Genomic DNA, 21711 nt, shown 5'->3' with positions numbered 1-21711 from the left:
CCCTTGTCTCAAGAAAAAAATAAGGGCTTAGCTTGAAAGCCCTGGGTTCAGTCATCAGTACAATTTTTAAAAAAGGAAAGAAAAAGTGGTGGTCATGTTACTGCATGGTGAGCAGGTATAGTCCAGGATCTTGTGTACAATGAGCAAAAAATTGTCAAGTGTACACGTGGTAGCAATCGGCAAGGAGCTACATCTACTGAAGCTCATGGGAAGCTGTGCTCAGGGCAAGTCCTTGCTGACAAAAGATATGGCACAGACAGAAAAATGGTGCCAGCTTGACAGAAAAGTAAAAGCACTGCACACAGGTCTTAGAAATAGCAACAATGGGCTGGGGATTTAGCTCAGTGGTGCCACTGCCTGCCTCTAAAGTGCAAGGTACTGAGTTCAATCCCTGGTACCAAAGAAAAAGAGAGAGAGAGAAGAAAAAAAGAAGGAAAGAAGGAAAGGAAAGAAAGGAGAAAGCAAGCAAGCAACAACAGCAGTCCCCAATAAACCAAGCTTTTGGAATTTGAAGAATATGCTCCTCAGCCCAGGTGCCTGTGGCTGAATCTCTAGATGTGATTGATAGGAGTGATTAACAGAGTGCTGAGCCATCTCAGGGGCTCTAAACCCAAATGCTTGACCCAGAATTCACTCTGATCTTAATTGCGTGCATGACATGTAGTACATATTTATGAACCCTTCATAAGCTGGGAGTAGAGTGAAGGTGACTGAAGGTCAGGCTAGGTTATGGCCTGTATCTAGATGTCCACCCAAAGCCTCAGGTAATCATAGGTGGGGCTTTTTGGAGGTGGCTCGTTATACAATGTGTGATGCTGGGATTAAGGATGTGATGCTGCAATTGATTCACAATTGATTCACGGTGTGATGCTAGCATTAAGGGTGCCTCACCTTGGATATGTCTCTGGCAGAGACAGGTGGAGGGTCCCCCTAGTCCCAGCCCTGATTCTCCTGACAACGCAGAGGGTTGCAGAAGAATCAGAGATGGAAAGCAAATAGAAGCAGATAGAAGCCAAGTTGTACTTTTATTCAGCAAGCTTGCAAGAATACAGCTACCTTCTCTCAGACAGGGAGGGGTCCCCAAAACAGACAACATTGAAGGGGGGCTCAAGATGCTAGTTTTATAGTAGTGGGGGCCTATCTTAGCTCTGGGCTGAGGGCGCCCCTACTTGATTGGTTAATGATTAACTTAGCTCTTTACTAGGGACAACAGGGAAGGGTCTTTTCAGGGGCCTTTTACATCTTAGGGCCAAGGTTTTTTTCCTTTTGATCTTAGCAAATCAAGCTTTGCAGGGTACAGTGTGAAGAGGAGGTGCAAGCAGATTCTCAGTTTTTTAAGGGTGGTTAACTCTGTTCTGCCAGCTATCTGAACTCCTTGGCAGCGGTGTGGGGGGGTTCCCCTCATCTCTCCCTGCCTATGAGTCTCTATCCCTACAGATAGAATATAAGGGACAGAAAGCTGTGGTTGCTGTTTGTTGCTTGCTGCTTTGACTGCCTTCTGCTTGCTATGAACTGTTTCTCCTTCTGTGATGCCCCTCTGCTGTGCCACCCTGCCTTGGAGCCAGCCGATTATGGACTGAAGCCTCTATAAACTGTGCCCCAAAAATAAACCTTTCCCCTGTTAACTTTGGGTGTTGGGTATTTTGTCTCAGCAATAAGAAAAGTAACTAAGATAAGATCCAAAACACATGTGCTCTTGCCTAGAGCATCAGAGATCAGGATTTTTGTTAGTTTTATTTTCTACCTCTCTCGGAGCAATGGCTGTAGGGTGCTGTTTAAAATTAAATGAATGGAAGAGAGTGACTTCCTCTGCTCTACTGTTTCTAGCTGTGCAGGTTCCAGTCCAGTTAGTTGGTAGCCACAGGTAGGCCAAAGTTCCACAAAGGAAGAAGACACCTTGACTAGGTAAGCAGAATTGGTTGTATATGTCAAAGAGATGTGTGAGTTTGTTATTTTCATTTTCCCATACCCCTAGTGTTCCTGCCAATGCAGTGCCTGATAAGGGTTGAAAAGGTCTTTGGCATGAGATTTGTGTGGTGCTTCTTGTCCTATTTTCCCAATGGAGGAAGAATCTCTTGGTATCCACCAGAAGCCATTCCAAAGAATGGTTAAATGTTGGAATAAGAAGGCATTCTGAAGTGGCGCAGGAGGGCTTTGTTGCAAGGGATTCAGGGAAATATACTCATGCAAGGCCTGTGGCGACCGTTGCAAAATTCTGAATTTATGTTGAGAAGACCCTGTGTTGTAAGTGTAGGAGCAACAGTGAAGTGGACAGGCTGAAGGGAAGGGAGCATCTTGGGTGACTTTGTGGTTAATGAGTTATGTGGTTAACCTGATGAGACCTGTAACTGTAACATAATTGTACTTTTAAGGGGGAAGGTGTCCCAACATGGAGCCCCTGGACAGCTTGCACTGAAAGCAAAATGGGGCTTGAAAGTTCAAGATGATGTTATCAGCTATAGGTTTTTCCTTACTCTCAAATAGGAAGAGAGCCCCGTGTTGGCCGTCTGTATAAGATCAGAGGAGCTGGGCTGTACGACCCGTCTGTAATCCTTCCATGTCAGTCATGCAAAAATCAAGGAAGTCAGAGATGTGAAAGTCGATGGGGGACTGTTTAATAAGTAGCTAATATCAAGGATTGTAGGGAACAGGGGAAGGGGACCTTACCAGAACCTCTGCAGTTAAGTCCTAGTCTCCTGCGAGCCACGGCAGCACAAGGCAAATTACAGAAAAGGTAGACAAATGAGAAGAAGCTGAGCTTTGGGTCTGATCAGTGCTGGTCTGGGCAGCAAAGACAAAGGCCCCCTAGCTTGCAGCACTTTTTATTCAGTACATGGGGAAACAGATGTAACAAGTAAAAATGCAGAGTTCAGTACTTTACATTGGGATAAACAAGGTGTAAAAAGACTGGGGGAGCAGTGGACATCTAAGAACAATGAGGAACTATGCAGATGAAGATTTGATTCCTCCCTGGCATCTCCTGAGGGTGTGGTCTTGTCCTGGAGCATTACAGCATCCGGGGATCACTGAGGTCTCAGTTGTGACCCGAGGCCGAGATGCAATTATGTCTGGAATGTCGTGGCTGGTCTGTAGGCAGAAGAACTAGGCCTACTCAAATGATTTTTCCCTAGAATTATGTAGCATTGCTCCCAACATATCTCCCTTTCTTTTTGTTTTATGTGAAGGTGTTTTTAGGAAAAGTGAGCACACCCAACAATAGCTTGACCCTCTATATTGTGAGGATCTATAGTGTGTTTGGCTTAGCTGTCTATAAGCATAATTTCTATTAATTGGGGCTGTAAAAGGATGAAAAATCAAATAATTTATTTTTTTAAACAATGTTGGCTAAAAAACCCTTAAAACTTTTGCTGAACTCAAATAGCTATTGTCTTATATAGTTATACTTTTCTACTGGATGTTCAAGACCAAGTTACAGTGAGACCTATATTAAATAAAGTCAATCTCTTGCTCTCTAACAAGGTCAATTGAATCTCCTCAGGCACTGTCTTGGAACCATGTATAGAGCCTCTTAGCTCCTCTGTCAGTGTCAGCCGTCAGGATATGTCACGGCCTTGCTTGACCATGTTACTTCCTGCGAAAGCATGGGAGATTTTTTCCTCCAGGTGACATTCCTTTGGCACACTTTTTGTTGGATCTTTATTGTTTTGGTGTTCAGCAACCTCCCTGCTCAAGAGGTTGGGTGACTCACCAAAAATGCAGGATCTTGGAGTTGGTTCCCTCATGTCCTGGAGGATCTTTTTGCTATTGTTGTTGACCTTGGAGATCCAGGGCTAAAATATTGGCTGCCTTCTTAGCCCAGATACCTCTTCAGTTTTGGTCTCTAAACTTTGGTTGTTGAACACCCAGAGGAGAAGACCAATAACATTAGCATTGTAAGAGGAGTAGTGAACTCAACTATTATAATTTTACCTGGATATAAGCATTTTGGAATAAAAATATAGTTAAACTGTTATTATTGCCAATGATGTTTGTTCTTGTGGTTGAATGGCTGAGTAGCTATCTTTTTATAGGATGTCATCTAAGGAGAATATATCAGCCTACAAGTGTGCTTATTATCATAGGTGACTGGAGCATAAGAGAAGGGCAAATATTTGAATCAAAAGGTTATTACTATAAACAATGTTAGAAGACCCATACAATTAGGGGGCATGAATACATTTTGTACACCAGAAAAGGAGCAGTAATATTACAGTTATATAAAACATTATGTTTTTCAATGTAGTTTGGTACCAAAAGCATCTTTGTAATAACACTCTTTTGTTTATACCACAGAAATTAATCTTTTGAAGATGACCAATGTAGACATATCACAATAACATATTGAGTGCTTAAACATTAATGATAACCAATGTAATCAATTTATAACATATTTAGAATTTAAACTTCAATGATAACCAATGTAATCAATTTATAACATTTAGAATTTAAACTTCAATGATAATGTCATGAATTTATAATAACATATTGAGAGAATATTTGTTGTGGTGTGTCTCCCATAAGATTATGAAAATTACTAGGGGGTCCCTTTAGTGAATTAAGACCAGAATGATTATTTTCTGGCCACTTCTTTATTCACCAAAGGGAGTCCCCACAGTCTCTATTTACTTTGACAAACAAATAATATGAATATATATATATCTTCTTATTTTACAACTGCTTATTGCAATTTGATTATTGCATGTAGGTGACAATACACATTACTTTTATAAAATAAATCTCGGTGGCACTTTGACCAATTAGCAACCTGGGAAGGAGGGCATGCCTTTAATAACATTTGTCTGTAAGCCAATTTAATAATAGGTGAATATCTTTTAAGAAAAAAAAAGTTTTTTTTAAAAGGTGAAAAGGAAAAGAGAAAAAAATTGAGTTCAACTGTACAAACACAGACAACAGACAAACATATAAGATAATTTATAAAATTAGAGTGCACTCAAATACATTTGGCCAAATTGAATTATAATATCCTCTTTATGATTATTAGATTTATAATGGTATGATTGGTCAAAAACTTTGGAATAGTCAATTAACAAAGATCTCTTGAGATTGGAATCAGAAGGAATGAAAGCGCTTTTATACCTGTAAATATTAAAAAGAGCATTTTGAAGCTGTCTCCCACCTTTATAAATTTTTTACCATAAATCTATAATTATTATTCCTCTGGGGGCATCTTCTCAGTCCTGGACCCTGCCATGGATTTGTTGGTTGTCGCTGGTGAGGTGGGTCCCTGAGGTGCAGCTGGCTCATTGTTCTCAGCCAGGGTGCTATCAGTCATTCTGCGAGATGTTGGTGGTTCCACCAGCGTGACCCACGGTCTCACGTTCTGGGAAGGCAGCCACAAGGTTTTCTCATTATCTGTTAGGACACAGGCGAAACCCCTCCCCCAAGTTATTAAGGCAGTGTGGCCATTCCACTGACCTGTTTGGACATCTTTCCAAAGGACTTGTGGTTTTTGAGTCTTAACCATTTGCCAATGGAGCATAGCAGGTGGTTGTGTGGAACCTGCTATAGGATTCAAAAAATTGAGTACAAAAACAGCTCGATCTAAACAAGCTTGTAGAGGCAGCTGATTTCCTTGTGATTGTTTAAGCAATTGATGTTTGAGGGTGGCATGGGCCCTTTCTACTATGGCTTGTCCTTGTGGATTATACGGGATACCGGTATTATGCTTAAAATGCCAAATAAGAAAGAATTTTTGGATAAATTTATTAACATATGATGGACCATTGTCAGTTTTAATATTTTTGGGCACTCCCATGGCAGCAAAGGCAGACAAGCAGTGTTGTTGAACATGGTGACCTTTCTCACCAGAGTGACACGTGGCATGTATCATGTGTGAAAATGTATCTATAGAGACATGTACAAATCGAGACTTTCCAAAAGAGGGGACATGTGTCACATCCATCTGCCAAATCATATTGGTGGCTAGGCCTCGAGGGTTAGTTCCCTCAGGGGGAATGGGCCATGGAATCTGCTGGCAACTAGGATAAGCCATAACTATCTGTCGTGCCTGAGCTCGAGAAAGCTGAAAAGCATGTTGTAGTGCCTTGGAGTTCTGATGGAAATAACTATGTGATTCCTTAGCCTGATCAAAAGCAGCAAGGAATCCTATAAGCTGATCTGCTTGTGCATTGCCATAGGAAAGTGGTCCGGGAAGGTTCGTATGTGATCGAATATGTCCAATATAAAAGGGAGCAGTTCTTTGACGTATGGCCTTTTGTAACCTTAAAAACAAGTTTAATAATTTGGGTTCTAAGGTAGAGCAGACCATAACTCCTTCCAATCTTTGAATCAAACAAACTGCATAAAAGGAATCACTTAAAATATTGAGAGTTGGGGAGGGAAAGTTTTTGATCACAAATAAAATGGCTAGCAACTCTGACCGTTGAGCAGAGAGACCAGGTGTAGGCAACACATAACTAGAGGAAGAGCTCCAAATTGCTGCTTGGCCCTTAGAGGAGCCATCAATGAAATAGGTTGAGGCACCTTCCAATGGCTGTAATTGAGTAATCTTGGGGAGAATAAACTCATGTCGTGAAAAAAGCTGAAACAGAGGATCACTAGGGTAATGATTATCTATGTGTCCAATGAAATCTACAAAGGCTACTTGCCAATATAAAGCAGTCTGTAGCAGCATCTGCATTTGATCCTTATGAATTGGGATAATGATGAAATGAGGGTCAGCACCAAATAATTGTCAGATACGATTACGTCCCAAGGAAACTATTTTTGCAATTTGTTCTAGATATAATTGTAGAGATTTCACTAACTGGTTAGATAAAAACAACCATTCCATGGGAATGTAAGACCAAGGGCCTGCCTTACCAAACGCTCTGAGGAGCTGACTGCAGCGACGAACACCCGGGAAGGAACACATCGGACAAGTTGGAAAATAAAACAGACCTTTATTAGTCTGGCCAGATGGCACTCCCAAAGCAAAATAGCTTAGAGAGGCCACTGGCTCAGAGTCCGAGGCTGTTTTATAGGGGGTTGAGGGGGAGGTTAACATGTAAATTTACGAAAAAAAGGAACAAAGGTTAGTGGTCGACTGTCATGTACTGATGGTCAGCAGACATACACACTAATGGTCACGACCGTCACATACTGATGGTCAGCAGACACATTGATGGATTGTTCTACAGGTAGTGGGCCCAGGAACATTCGTTCTGCGGACAAACAAAGGGTTGAGTAATTTTACTTAGGAACTTTGTTTTGTTATAGATTCTATTGTGCCAGAACGAACAAGCACATTTTAACCATTAATTTACAAGTACAATAGAGGCTAGGGGAATAATTGATTTTGGAATCATGCAGTCGCACAGGAAAGACCCATTTCTCATACCATTGCCCTATTAAGCCTGTAGGTGTGTGGGGGGTGTTAAGCACAAACAAATAAACTGGATAATTAGAGTTGATAGGAAAAACCTGACGGTTATGTATGCTTTGATCTATTGTAACTCCTTTTGTGCCTCCAGAGTTAATTTTCGAGGGGAAGTAAGATCAGAATCTCCCTGTAATATTTTGTACAAACTCTGCAATTGAAAAGTTGCTATCCCTATCTTAGGCCTAATCCAATTAATGTCACCTAATAATTTTTGAAAATCATTTAATATTTTTAATTTGTCCTAAATTGTATCTTTTGTGGCTTAACTGATCGTTCTGATAACAAGGTACCCAGGTAAGTATAAGGCTCAGATAGTTGAACTTTTTCAGGTGCTATGCACAATCCAAAACGCACTAAATCCTTCTTTGCAACAGCAAAGGCCTGTAAAAGTAGCTGTTGTGTATTTGCAGAGATTAGTATGTCATCCATATAATGTGTTAAATATACAGTAGGGAATAATTTACGAGTAGCTTGAAGAGCCTGTGCTACAAAAAGCTGACACAGTGTGGGGCTGTTAGCCATTCCTTGAGGCAACACAGTCCACTGAAAGCATTTCATCGGTTCTTTAAAATTCGTGCTAGGTACCAAAAAGGCAAATTGAGGTCGGTCACTTGGCCACAAAGGAATGTTAAAGAAGCAGTCTTTTAAATCTATAATTATAAGCAGCCATTTCTGGGGGATTGCCACTGGGTTTGGTAAGCCAGGTTGCAGTGCCCCCATTGGAATGAGACTTGCATTAACTGCACGTAAGTCTTGAAGCAAACGCCATTTGCCTGACCTTTTAGGAATAACAAAGATAGGTGTGTTCCAAGGGCTCACAGATGGTTCTAAATGCCCCTTGTTAACTTGTTCTAATATGAGTTGCTCTAGAATGGTTAGTGTCTCCTGTGGTAGGGGCCATTGATTAACCCAAATGGGATCATTTGATTTCCATTGTAAAGGCAAGGCTGCCTTGGGTAGAGAAACTTCTTCAATAGCCCCAACTAAAAATTTTGATCATATCCAATTCCAAAGCGATATTTTTTGTTTCTGTTCTATAGGCTGTGTCCTTCCCTGAAGTTGCTTGCCTAATCCTTTTCCCGGTTCATATCCCATTTTAGACATCATCTGTTGGCCTGGTGAAGTTTCAGGGGGCAAAGTAGTCACTACAATTCTCCATTCTTCCAACAAATCTCTGCCCCATAAGTTTACAGGTATGGGAGCTATGTAAGGACAAATATATCCCAATTGACCATCAGGCCCTTCATAAGGTAGAGGAATGGAGCTTTGTAAAACTTGTTGGGGGGCACCAAGGCCTACCAGAGATGTTTTAGTTGGTTTTTTCCCCCAAGATGATGGCCAAAAACATGTACCAATCACGGACACATCCGCACCTGTGTCTATCAATCCCGTAAAGAATTTGCCATTCAATTTAATTTTGCACATGGGGCGGTTTTTGGAAATCTCTTGGGTGAAATAAATCTCTTGAGGAATTTCTAGCTGAGGATCCTCTCGGGAATTTTTAAGGCTAACATTATTTAATTGTGGTTTAGGCAAGAGCAACAATTGTGCAATATAATCTCCTTGTTCTATGACCCAGAGTCCTGTGGAACTAACAGAAACACACAATTCCAAGGTACAATCAGAATCACCAACAGCCGGAATAACAGTAATGCCTTTCAAAGTTAGGATTTTCAAAGCATCAAATCAATGGTTCCGGGGGTTGGGGGGTCCATGAATTTCTGTGGGGACAAATACCAGAGTCTCACCTCCCAGCAGGTAAACTCTCTGAGCAGCAGAAAGATCTATTCCTGAGCTTCCCAGTGTTCCCCTGAGGAGGGAAGAAATGTCCCTCCGGACACCCATGTTGTCTGATTTTGTACTTGTGCACGGGTCTGAACCGGGTACTGCTGACTCAGGGGAACTGGAGCCCCCTGGCCCTGATCCCCTATTGTTTCCCGAGCCCAGGGAAGGGCTCAATTTCTGCTGCCTGGCAGCAGTGCACCATCCCTATCATATTTGGAGCGGCAATCTTTAGCCCAGTGAATGCCTTTTCAGCATCGAGGGCAAAGGCAAGGCGGTAATTTATTTTCTCTGGATGCCTGACTCAGTGTCGCAAGCAGGTACCGTGGGTGAAGAGGACATGGACCCGGATGGCAGTTCACACACTTGTCTTGTATTATTATAATTCATTTCAATACAATTACCACACAATATGCAATTACCACACAATATTAAGTCTGCCAATTACCATGTCCCTGTACCTGTACTGTGCAAGTCCTAAAGAGAGCACGACGTTTCCTCCCATAGGGTCAGAGGGTCTGATCCATAGATGAAGGGCGTCGAGTCGGCGCTAGGCTATCCGTCTCTCCACGTGCCTCGTCCTCTGGTCTCGTCTGGTCAGCGGCGGTGCTCCTTCCAGCGGGATCAGGTGTGCAGATATCTTGGTCTGTAGTCAGATCAGCAGATTGACTGGTCAACTGGTCGGTGGACGGACTGTCGACTTGCTTGGAGTCTTCAGCTCCTTTATACTATTCTAACTGGGTGTTTGTGGTATTGGTTCAGACTTATCACACTGTCCAGTTTGGGGCACACCCTGCCCAATTCGGGGTACGCTTTGTCCAGTTTGGGCTACACCCTTATCAGTTCCATACCACTTGGGGTTACATCACTCTTATGATTATGTCACACTTAGGTTACAGCACTCTTAAAGTCACAGCACACTTTAGGGTTACAGCACACTTAGGGTTATACAATTCAATCTTATTTCAAAGTGTTCTCTACACTCAGTGGCTCTGGGTCAGCTTGTAAAGGCACTTTTATTTTGCAGTTTTTTCTGAGATGCCCCATTTTTCCACAATTAAAACATTTTAAATCACTGTGTATACTGTGTAAATGTTGGGAGATGGCTTGAGCCATCAGAGCTGAATTGTATAAAGGAGACCCAGTATTCTGGCATGCCTTAATATACGCTCCAAGATCTTTAGAGGAGTGAACAGGATTTATTGCCTGTTTGGAATCCATATTAGCATTTTCATAGGCTAGCTGTAAGATCAGGATGTCTGCTGCCTGGGAATTAGAAATCTGTCTCCTAACAGTTTGTTGTAATCTTGCTACAAATTCTGTGTAAGTTTCCACCGGCCCTTGCGTGATTTGAGTAAAAGATTTCATCGGTGCACCCTCAACTGGCACAGAAGCCCAAGCCCTCCGCAGGAGGTCCTCTAGCTGGTGAAAGAGTAACGCTGGGCAACAGGCCTGCCTGCCTAAATCCGAAAAGTCACCTGTGCCTGATAACATATCAATAGTAACTTCTCTCAACTGAGCATCTCCCTGAGCATTCTTATGAGCCTGTTCCCTGATTAAAGAACACAGTTCCACCTCAAAGTGGAGATGCTGAGTGGGGGACAGGCACATTTTTGCAAGGTGAAAAACATCATGAGGAACCAGAGAATAAGTCTAAAGTACATTGTCCAACAAACCCACTGTATAGGGGCTTTGGACGCCATTAGTTAGCACGCTCTGCCTGAGCTCCTTTAGGATGTTAAAATCAAACGAGGCATGAACATACATGTCCACCTCTGAGTTGTCAGGATCAGGCAAAACTGAGACAGGAAAGCACGAAGTGTCTCACACTGCCTTGCCTGATGTCACAGCCTTTTGCAGGGCATGGCGATAGGGAGTGGCCCCAGAAGAGGGCTTCACAGGGGGGGCAGCTGGACCTTTGCGAGATGGCTGAGGGGCTAGAGAGTTAGGGTCTTCCTCAGTGTGCTGTGGTGGTGGAGCAGAAGCTGCAGTGAGATGAAAGCAAACCGGAGAAGAAGCCAAACAAGCAGAATCCTGGACATAAGGATTGGGGGAGGGTAGCCGAGGTTTCCTGAACTGAGAGAATTTGAGAGCAGAGTGGACTGAGGCCCAAGTGGGGAGCGTTCGGGGGGGGGCGGGGGAGAGACGATCACCCCTTCGCCGAGCCTCACGGAGAACGGTACCTACACATTCCCATGCTATTAAGTTGTCCCTTCCTGGGGAAAAGATGGGCCGTACATTTGTATGTCTTTTAACAAATCTATCACAGCATCCTTAGGTGCTGGGTACATAGCTTGCTTTAACAGCAACTTAAGTAATTTGGCAAAGTTACGCTGCTCTGTTGACAGAGACTGACCCATAGTTATAACTCAGCAAAGATAGAAAATTACCCCCAGCTGGACACTCTTACCACCAGTGTCCCTCGTCCAAGTCCAGAAATCATCCTGGGAGATCCGTGTGTTGTCTCTTTTACTCCGAGTTTGTCTCACAGGTGAGTTCACTTGTGGATCCGATTCACATCCACATTGGGCGCCAAATGTAGGGAATAGGGGAAGGGGACATTACCAGAACCTCTGCAGTTAAGTCCTAGTCTCCTGTGAGCCACGGCGGCACAAGGCGAATTACAGGAAAGGTAGACAAATGAGAAGAAGCTGAGCTTTGGGTCTGATCAGTGCTGATCTGGGCAGCAAAGACAAAAGCCCCCTAGCTTGCAGCACTTTTTATTCAGTACATGGGGAAACATATAACAAGTGAAAATGCAGAGTTCAGTACTTTACATTGGGATAAACAAGGTGTAAAAAGACTGGGCGGGGTGGGGGAGCAGTGGAAATCTAAGGACAATGAGGAACTATGCAGATGAAGATTTGGTTCTTCCCTGGCATCTCCCGCAGGTGTGGTCTTGTCCTGGAGCATTACAGCATCCGGGATCACTGAGGTCTCAGTTGTGACCCGAGGCCAAAATACGATTATGTCTGGAATGTTGTGGCTGGTCTGTAGACAGGAGAACTAGGCCTACTCAAATGATTTTTTCCCTAGAATTATGTAGCATTGCTCCCAACAAAGGATGGTAAGTAAGATTGGTTGTAGCCCAGACTTTTGGAGGTACCAGGATGGCCATATAAGAAGCAGTGGATAGGGATATACAGAGCCAACAATCACTAGCTAGTGATGGGTTGGATCGATTTAGTAGGGTGTGGGTTAACTGCAGTGTGTTATCTAGGTAGTTTGGAAGCAGGGAGTGAATCAGTTGAAGGGCATTGTGTAAGTGGTTGGGGTCAATAGGTGGGAGTGGGGCCATGGAAAGTGAATATAGGAGGAGGAGGAGAGTGAGGGCATTGGGGAGAATTATGGTGTGGATCCCGTAGCGCATGACTGGACGGCGATAAGTCTTGCCCAAAGAAAGAAGAAAAGAGGAAAGAGACATTTTTGTGTATTAGCGAAGGCAAATAAGAATACAGAGAAGAGTGATAATTAGGTAATAGGTTGTTGTAAGGAGACACTTTTGTGAGAAGGACCAGTCAGTTGAGCTTGTGGCAGAGTCCAATTCTGAGGAGAGTACCAAGGGACACGAGAAGCAGAAGGGAAAGGATATCAATGGAAAGGCCTGTAACCAGGGCGTTGCAGTATCCCATGAATGTTGTCTAGCACAAGGGGATATCTATGAATTGAGGGACAGGCATCGTTAGACAACACATTAGAAGAAAGAGGTAGAGGGGAACTTCCTTGGGGGTGAAATTGGTTAGAGGGCCCTGCTAGTAGCTGTCAATATCTCATTCATATAGAGTATCAATCAACACCTCGGGTTCCTCATCATTGTCAGTGATCCAGAGCCAGAAAAGGTCCTCTTGAAGCACCTGGGTAAAAGCGTAGACTGGTGCTGTGAGGCTGCTTAGGGGGATCAGTCAGATGGTGGCTCTTCAGGGATTCAGGAGAGTTTGAGTCTTAGAGGGGCTGTCAAAAGAGAGGAGTGTCTGGGAGTTTTGTGTTGCTGTTTAGACTGGCCTGCCTGGAGGGCCAGAGGGGCCCTTTTTATTCTAGAGAGGTGGAACCAGGGCACCTTTACTTGAAGTTTGACCACTGTGGGGGTGGTTAAGGTGACGGTGAAAGGGCCTTCCCAGAGTGGCTGGAGGGGTTTAGGGGAGAGGGTTTTGAGATATACCTGGTCGCCTGAGGAAAGAGGAGGATGTAGAGTGTCTGAGTAGAGAGAGGGAAGAGTTTGGTTGGCTAGAGTCTGGAGGAATTGATGAGCGAAGTTGAGTGATGGGATATAGTCAGTGAGAGGTGGTGAAGGATCGGGTAAGTTGGAGAATAGGAGGGGTTGCCCATATATTAACTCAAAGGGAGTTAGATTTAATGGTTTTCGAGGAGTTGAGAGCCAAAGGGAGGAGGGTGACCCAGTTTTGTTTTAATTCCATGGAAAGTTTGGTTAGCTGAGTCTTAATAAGCCCATTGGCCCATTCAGCCTTGCCTGATGACTGGGGCCAATAGAGGATGTGGAATTTCCACTGTATGTTGAGTGCTTCTGTTACCTGTTGGGTGATCTGGGAGACAAAGGCAGGTCCATTATTGGATTGGATGGAGCATGGAAGGCCAAATCGAGGAATGATCTCTGTTAGGAGTACATGGACTACAGTGGCTGCTCCCTCTGATGAACATGGAAATGCCTGTATGCACCTTGTGAAGGTGTCTACCAGGGTCAGAAGATATTTGACCCTTTTCATGGGGGGGCATATGGGTAAAATCAATTTGCCAATCTTCCCCCAGTAGCTGTCCCTAGGACTGGTGAGTTTTTGTACGTGTCTAGAGGCCTCCTTGGGGGCTAGTGGTGGAGCAGATGGAACAGGCCTGAGTTATAGTTTGGGTGTGTGTTGTCAGAAATGGATGATATAGGAAAGGCCTAAGGAGGTGTAGGAGGGGTTGGGTCCCAATGTGAAGAGAGTTGTGGGGATTGGTGAAGAGAGGTATCACCTGGTCATCTGGTATGATGTGGTGTCCCCTATAGAGGAGCCAGTTATCTTTAAGTGTAGCACCCTTTTCTATGTAAGTGGCCTGTTATTGGGGGTGTATCTAGGCTCTAGAGGTGGAATAATTAGCATTGGTTTTGGGGAGTGTGGTTCTGTGCCATTTCGTGGGCAGTGTGGTCAGCCCTATTGTTTCCCTGAGGTATGGGGGAAGAGGAAGATTGATGCCCCTTACAGTGAATGACTCCCACTTGTGTTGGAAGGGTGGTTGCTTGGAGAAGGGCATGTATTAGATGCCCATTGACAATGGGGGCTCCCTTTGTGGTCATAAAACCTCTTCCTTTCCATGTAGAATTATGAGAGTGTAGGATGAGGTATGCATATTTGGAATCAGTATAAATGTTGCCTTGCTTGTTGTGGGCCAAGGGCTCGGGTGAGAGTAATCAATTCTGCCTGTTGGGAGGTAATGTTGTACGGGAATGTGTTGGTCTCAGTTATCTGTGTAAGGGAAAATATGGCATATCCTGCCCTCTTCTGGCCAGGCACGTGGGTGGAAATCGAGCTGCCATCAATAAACCATGTGAACTCTGGATTTGGGATGGCCTCTGAGGAGATGTTGGGAAGGGAAGGGAGCAGGTTTTGGATTGCCTCTGTGCAGGAGTGGGAGAGAGCCTGAGCAGTCTTGGGGAGGAGGGTGGCTGGGTTACGAGAAGGGCAGGACTGAAGAGAGAAGGATGGGTTCTCTATGAAGGTAGCATGAAAAAGCTGCAATCAGGAGGGTGACAGGTGCAAGAGCCTATGGTGAGTAAGTAAGTCCTGAAGGCGATGGGGTGACTTTATAATTGTGGGTTTTCCAAAAGTCAATTTAGAGCTTTCTTGGGCTAGGAGAGAGGTGGCTTCCAGGGTGCAAAAACATGTGGGCCAGCCCCGGACTGTGCAGTCAAGCTGCTTAAATAGGTAAGTGACCGGGGCAAAATGTGACACAATGTCCTGTCCCAGGACCCCCAACGCCAGTCCCACTCATTTGGTGATATGGAGCGTGAATGGCTTTTGGAGGTCTGGGAGAGCTAGTGCTGGGGCAGAGAGGATGGCAGCCTGAAGTTTAAGAAACAGTCCCTTGATGGATGTGCCATCTATAGGTTCATTTGGGTCCCCTTTTGAAGCCTCACAGAGGGGTTTAGCAAGTAGACTGGAATTGGCTATCCACAAGCAAAGAAAGCCCACGAGTCCCAGCAAAGACAGAATCTCAGCTTTGGAGGAAGGAACTGGGAGGTCTCGAATAAGCTGTTTGTGGTCTAATGTGATCTCTCGCTGCTGGTATGAGATCTTTACCCTGAGGTATTGGACTGTGGGTTGGGAGAGTTGGGCCTTGTTTTTTGAGACTTGGTACCCTTGTTGGCACAAGAAGTTGAGTGAGGTTGTGTGTTGTTGGGAGAGCTCAAGGGAGGGACTGCATAGGAGTAGTTCATCAATGTATTGGAGCAGTTCAGAGGGCGATAAATCTAACGTCAAAAGGTCAGCAGCTAAGCCCTGTCTGAAAAGGTGTGGGCTGTTCCAAAACCCCTGTGGGAGGACTGTCTAGGTGAGTTGTTGGGAATGACCAGAATCAGGGTCTGTCCAAGTGGAGGCAAAAAGGTCTTGGGCTGTTGGGTGTAAGGGAATTGTAAAGGAGGCATCCTTAAGGTCCAGGACAGTGAAGTAATGGGAGGAAGATGGAATGTGGGACAGGAGAGCATAGGGGTTAGGAACTACAGGATATATGGAGAGGACAGCAGCATTGATGGCCTTCGGGTCTTGGACCAATTGGTAGGAACCATTGGGCTTTAAGACTGGCAAAATGGGAGTATTGTATGGGGAATGGGTGGGCCGTAGGAGTCCCTTGTTTAGGAGGTCTGTGACAAGGGGTTTGAGCCCTTGTAGATGATTTAAAGGTATGGGATACTGTGGAACACTGGGGAAGTGAGTGGCATCCTTGCAGGAGATTAGAATAGGAGAGTGGTGACTGGCAGTGGAGCGGGGAGAGGTATCCCATACCGAGGGATTGACATATATAGAAGAGGACAAATCAGAGGAGCTGGAGGATAGATCTGTCAAGGGGGCAGCCTGGAGCAGCAGAACATTGGTGCGGTTTAAATTTGTGGGATGGAGAATGAGGGAAGCTCTAAATTTGGAAAAGATATCCCTGCCCAGGATGGGGGGATATCCAGCTAGGGCTAATGAAAAAACTGTGCGAGAATGTGCTAACAGGGAACAGCCTAGGGGTGGGGTGATTAGTGGGTTTGAAGGCATCCCTTAAACCCCCACAATGGTTATTGTGGTAAGGCCAAGTATGTAGCCCCTGTATGTATGTAAGTATGTAGTCAAGCAAAAAAATGAAATAGGCTTAGCTGAGCTGCTGACAGTTACCCTGGGCTCGATGGAAGTGATGGCCATGAGGGCTGTGGGCAACCCTTGGCACCATCAGTCCTCCGTCACCAGACCAATTAGCTCTGACAGGAATGTCTCTGTACCTGCTGCCTGGGTTTGAAGAGGGGATGGCCTCTTTTTGGCGAAGGGGACAGACAACCCTCTAGTGGTGCATCTGTTTGCAGTCAGGACAGGGTCCAGGCAGTGGCTTGGGATTGGGGCAGGCGCTGGCCCCGTGCCCAGTTTGATTACACTTAAAACAAGCCCTGGGGGACCCATTATGAGTGGATGTCCTCTTGTAGGATGGTGGTTTGCCCTGTAGGGCTGCTGCCAACATCTGGTAATTGGCCATTTTTTTGCTGTTTAGCCTGTTCCTCACAGTTGCTGAACACCTTAAAGGTGATGTTGAGGAGTTTGGTTTGCATGCCCTGGGGGCCCTCCTCGACCTTTTAGGTTTTTTTCTAATATTGGGGGCAGACTGCGAAATGAAATGGGTGTTAATAACAATTGTGCCTGCCTGTGATGTAGGATCAATCTTGGTATAGTTTTGAAGATCATCAGCCAATTGGGAAAGAAACTGCACTGGGTTTTCTTGCGGGTCCTTGAGTTATCTCTCTGATCTTGTCAAAATTGACTGTCTTTTTGGAAATCATCTTTAAGCCTTCTATGAGACAAACAATCATATAATCTCAAAGTTCCCTGCCTGGGTCATCATCCTGGTAAGTCCAATTAGATTGGGTGTCCATACTGCCTGCGTGCCTACTAGCTTGGTCAGGTCTGTGGCATGGAAATCATCTACTGCCACCTTGGCTGCCCTCCAGACCCTCTGACGCTCCTCTGGGGAGAGAGTGGTGGAGAGAATCATGTAGATATCTCGCCAGGTCATATCATAGGACTGAGTAAGGTAGCAGAATTCTTTAATATAGACATAGGGATCAGAGAAGAAAGAGCCTAAGCATTTTTCAATCTGAGAAAGATCAGAGAAAGAGAAGAGGACATGTACTCTAACAATGCCCTCAGTCCTGGAAACCTCTCAGAGAGGCATCTGTGTAGCTGGGGTCGATGTTGGAAGGGTAGGGTAGAGAGAACGGGTGTGGGGTGGGGAGTGTGGGGGTGAAGGTTGGTGCTGAAGAGGGGGGGCAGTGGACATGAAGGGAAGGCAGAGCATGATGAGGTACTAGAAGGGTCTAGGATGATGATGCCAGATTGTAGGGAGGAGGAGGGGTTAAAGGACAGTGATCAGTGAGATCAAACGTGTCAGAGTCAGGACCAGGAGGGTTGGATGGCAGGGTTTGGGCTAGAAGTATCTGAGAGGGTGAACAGGTTTGACAGAGAGAGGGGGGGGAATTCATAGGTAGAAGAAGGCTTGTATGTAGGGGATTTCTGACCATTTGCCATTGCATTGATAGAAATTGTGTAAGTCACTCAGTGTATTAAAATCAAAAGTACAATTTTCGGGCCATTGAGACCCATTGTCCAATTTGTGTTGTGGCCAGACCTGATTACAATAGAAAATGAGTCTTTTTGGTTTGAAGTCTGGTCCCAACAATCCGAGGGGCTGGAGTTGTGCCAGAAGGCAGCCAAAAGGCATTGGGGGGCGGGGGTTGGATTGTTGGGTTCCCATATTAGAGCAGGTGAGAAAGGCAAAAGGGAGGAGCATCCTCATCCCCTCTGACAATCTCTGGAGTCTCCAGAGGGAGAAGGTGAGGGGAGCTAGGCTGATGGGGCATCCCTCAGGGGCAGGTCCTGGGCCAGTAGCTGAGGGGTCTCTCTGACCTAGCGCTAGGATTTCTGAGAGTAAGAGTGAGAGACAGAGACCCTGTGAGACAGAGGCTGAACCGCCTACTCACCTAGAGATTGGTGACCAGTGTGGATGTATGGTGTTGGCAATGGCAAAGGCAGAGAGCCCCAAAAAGGCCCTGGCTTGGCAGATGTGGTCTGGAGGAAATGTCTGAAAGGCCAATCGACCCCGACCCACGGGGGATTGTCACTTGATCGACTGCCTACCTCCCGGGTTTTGGCACCAGATATGTCTGGTAAAAGAGCTGAAACCAAGAGCTGAAACCAAGACCAGACCAGTACCACAACAAGCCTTTATTAAGGAGAAGGGACAATCTGCCAGGCTGCCTCTGAACAAAGGAGTGCAGGAGCATGGGAGGGACTGAAGCACCTTTATAGAGGTTGGGGGATTGGGTGACTTGATGGTGAAGGATTGGAGGGTTTGTGAGGTGTACCACAAGGGATTGGAGGAACTTGTGACATCACTAGTTGCCAGGGAGGAGCAAGTATCAGGTTACTCTTTTGGCAGGAAGAGGGGCATGTTGGGAAGAAGGTTGTCTTTTGGCCGGAGAAGCCATTTTGGGGGCTGGGTTTAGGCAGGAATGCGGTGGATTGTGGGAAGAAGAAGGGGACCTTGTGGCAGGAAATGGGGCATTATGGGAAGGAGAAGGCACCCATTATATGTAGCAGCCATTTTAAGGGGAGGGAAATCTATGACAAGTATCAATTCCCAATGGTGAATGTCATCATATTGTATACCTAAAATGTACCAATAAACTTAATGAATTAAACCCACACAATTTTGAAGAAGCTTTTTCATCTACAGGGCCAATAGCTTTTGTCTCAGAAACTTAGGTGATTGTCCCTAAAGGTACCTGCTAGTGGTTAATGGCTTGAGCCTAGAAGTTTGAGGCCCTGAACAGTGAGACCCTGTCCCCAAAACAAAGTATGAAAGTCATTACTGGGACCATCTCATCCATAATATTTTTGAAGTGGCTTTTGTTTATAGATTTTTACATGTTAATTTTTTTGGGGGGGGTATGGATTGAACTTGGCACCTTGTGCTTGCAAGACAGGGCATGGAACCTCTGAGCCAAATCCCCGGCCCACATATTGATTTTGTTTATACTCTCCTTTTGCAAAATTCTTTTTTTTTTTTTTTTTTTTTTGTACCAGGGATTGAATTCGGGTCCTTATGCTTGTGCAGCAGGCAGTGAAACCACTGAGCTAAATCCCCGACCCCGCAAAATTCTTACTTTTGTAGTTTTCATGTTTCCTAAATCTGTAATCATATCTCAAGATATGGTTTTATATCTTCCCTACTCTTTGCTCTGATTGATTGATTGACTGATTGATTGAGCTGGCGGCCCAGTACATTACCCAGGTGGCTTTTGATTTCCTGGGTTTAGGTGATCCTGATCACCTGGTCTTCTCAGTCTCCTGAGTGTCTGGGGCTACAGGTGTGCACCACCATACTGGGTTTACTAATTTGCTTTCTGTGGTTTCACTTCAGGGCCAAATGACTCCAGTAATGTTAAAGAGTAGTATAGCAGCAAGCTTATGTCATTCTTGCTTTGGTGGGAAAGCCTCAAGAATTTGCACTGACATATGTAAGGAAGATATATTTCATGTTTTAGGAAGTATCCAGTAATCTTATTTACATAGCCTTTTATCATGAATGGTTGCTGATTTTTATCAAATGTCTTTTGTTACTCCAGGAGAATGGGTATACAACATTTTGCTTAGTTCTATTAATATTATGTATTATATTAATGACTTTCCCAATATTTAATCATACAAATCCTAAAGGAAGCTTGCTTGGTCACAACTGTTTTTGTTTTTTTCTGGTACCGGGGATTGAACTCGGGTCCTTGCGCTTGCGAGGCAGGTGGCAGAACCACTGAGATAAATCCCCAGCCCCACAATATTTTATCTTCAAAGTAGGATTCTGTTTACTAATATTGTGATATCCACCCCTTAGTGGGGACTGAAACCAGGGCCTTTGTACTGAGCTACATTCCTAGAACCCCTCTTTTTAAGACAGAATTTTGCAAAGTTGCCCAGGCTGGGCTTGAACTTTCGCTCTCCCTGTCGCAGATCACTGAGTAGATAGGATTACAGGTGCCCTACTGTGGCTGGTTGTTTATCTTCTTTTACTTATTTATTTATTGTGGTACTTAAACCCAGAGTCTCTGCACTGAGGTAATCTCCAGCCATTTTAATATTTTATTTTGATTTGAGGTCTTGGTATATCACTATATTGCCCAGGTTTAGTTCAAGTTTGCAATCCTCTTGCCTCAGCCTCCCAGAGTTCTGGGATTACAGGCATGCTCCTCCACACCCAGCCAGTTTGTTTCTTTATTGAATATAGGTAATAGTCATATACACACAAATAATATTTACCTACTCTATAGATGGCAACCCTCACCTCCTAAATGTTAACTTTTTAACATAGTGTTATTAGTACATAATTTTTCTCATTTAAATATCAGCTTAATAAAGCTCTCTGAGGGCATGATCTTTGCCTCAAACAACATTTTTAAATGAATGAATTGTTTTAAAGAGAGGTTTTAGGTTCATAGCAAAATTGAGCAGAAGGCACAGAGTTGCCATGTATCCTGTGTTCCCATGTAACACAACCTCCCTCATTATCAATATCCTGTTTCAGAGTGGTACATTTGCTACAATTAATGAACCTACATAGACAAGCATCATCATCCCAAATCCAAATTACACCAGAGTTCACTCTTACGGTTGAATATTTATAAATTTAGACAAATGTATTATAGTAGAAATCCACCATCATAATATCATACAAAGTAGTTTCAAAGCCCTAAACATCCTCCGTTCTCTGCCTAGTCATCCTTCCCTCCTTACCAACCTCTGACAACCACTGTATTAGTCAGCTTTCCCATTTCAGGGACAAATTACCTAACACATACAACTTAAAAGAGGAGAGGTCTATTTGGCTCATGGTCTCAGAGGGTTCAGTACATGGTCTGCTGGGTCCAAGGCAGGGACATTATAGTGGAAGGATGTAGGATAACAAAGCATAGTTCATGTGATCGGGAAGCAGAGTAGGGGAACAGTATGAGACAGGAATGGGCCAGGGACCATATAGAATATCCAAGGTTGTGCTTCCATGAGCCACCCAGACACACTCAGAAATGTGCTTTACTAATTCCCGTGATGTTTTTTAACCCAGTCAAGTTGACATATCATGATTAATGTTCACAACCACCAATCCAGAGTTTTGCCTTTTCTAGAATATGATATGGTTGGAATCATATACCCTTTCCAGATTGGCTTCCTTAACAATTTGCATTTATGGTTCATTTTAATTCATTTGTGCTTCTATAAGAAAATACCTGAGATATAAAG

General features: G+C 44.4%; 1 long non-coding RNA gene across 1 annotated transcript; it reads right to left on the bottom strand.

Moving 5' to 3' along the window:
- Positions 1-6903: 6903 nt before the first annotated feature.
- On the bottom strand, positions 6904-9882 carry LOC147822691 (uncharacterized). Its single transcript, XR_015445352.1, has 2 exons — positions 9646-9882; positions 6904-7184 (listed from the first exon to the last, which is right to left on the bottom strand). It is a non-coding gene; the product is annotated as an uncharacterized LOC147822691 (long non-coding RNA).
- Between the last annotated feature and the right edge of the window lie 11829 nt (positions 9883-21711).

The sequence above is a fragment of the Heterocephalus glaber genome, unplaced genomic scaffold (genome assembly GCF_053883595.1).
Source record: "Heterocephalus glaber isolate CG9 unplaced genomic scaffold, H.glaber_assembly_v1.0 deba00001610, whole genome shotgun sequence".
In the NCBI taxonomy this organism is placed as follows: domain Eukaryota; kingdom Metazoa; phylum Chordata; class Mammalia; order Rodentia; family Bathyergidae; genus Heterocephalus; species Heterocephalus glaber.
The sequence above is the reverse complement of the archived record's forward strand: the minus strand, read 5'-3'. Positions and strand labels throughout refer to the sequence as shown.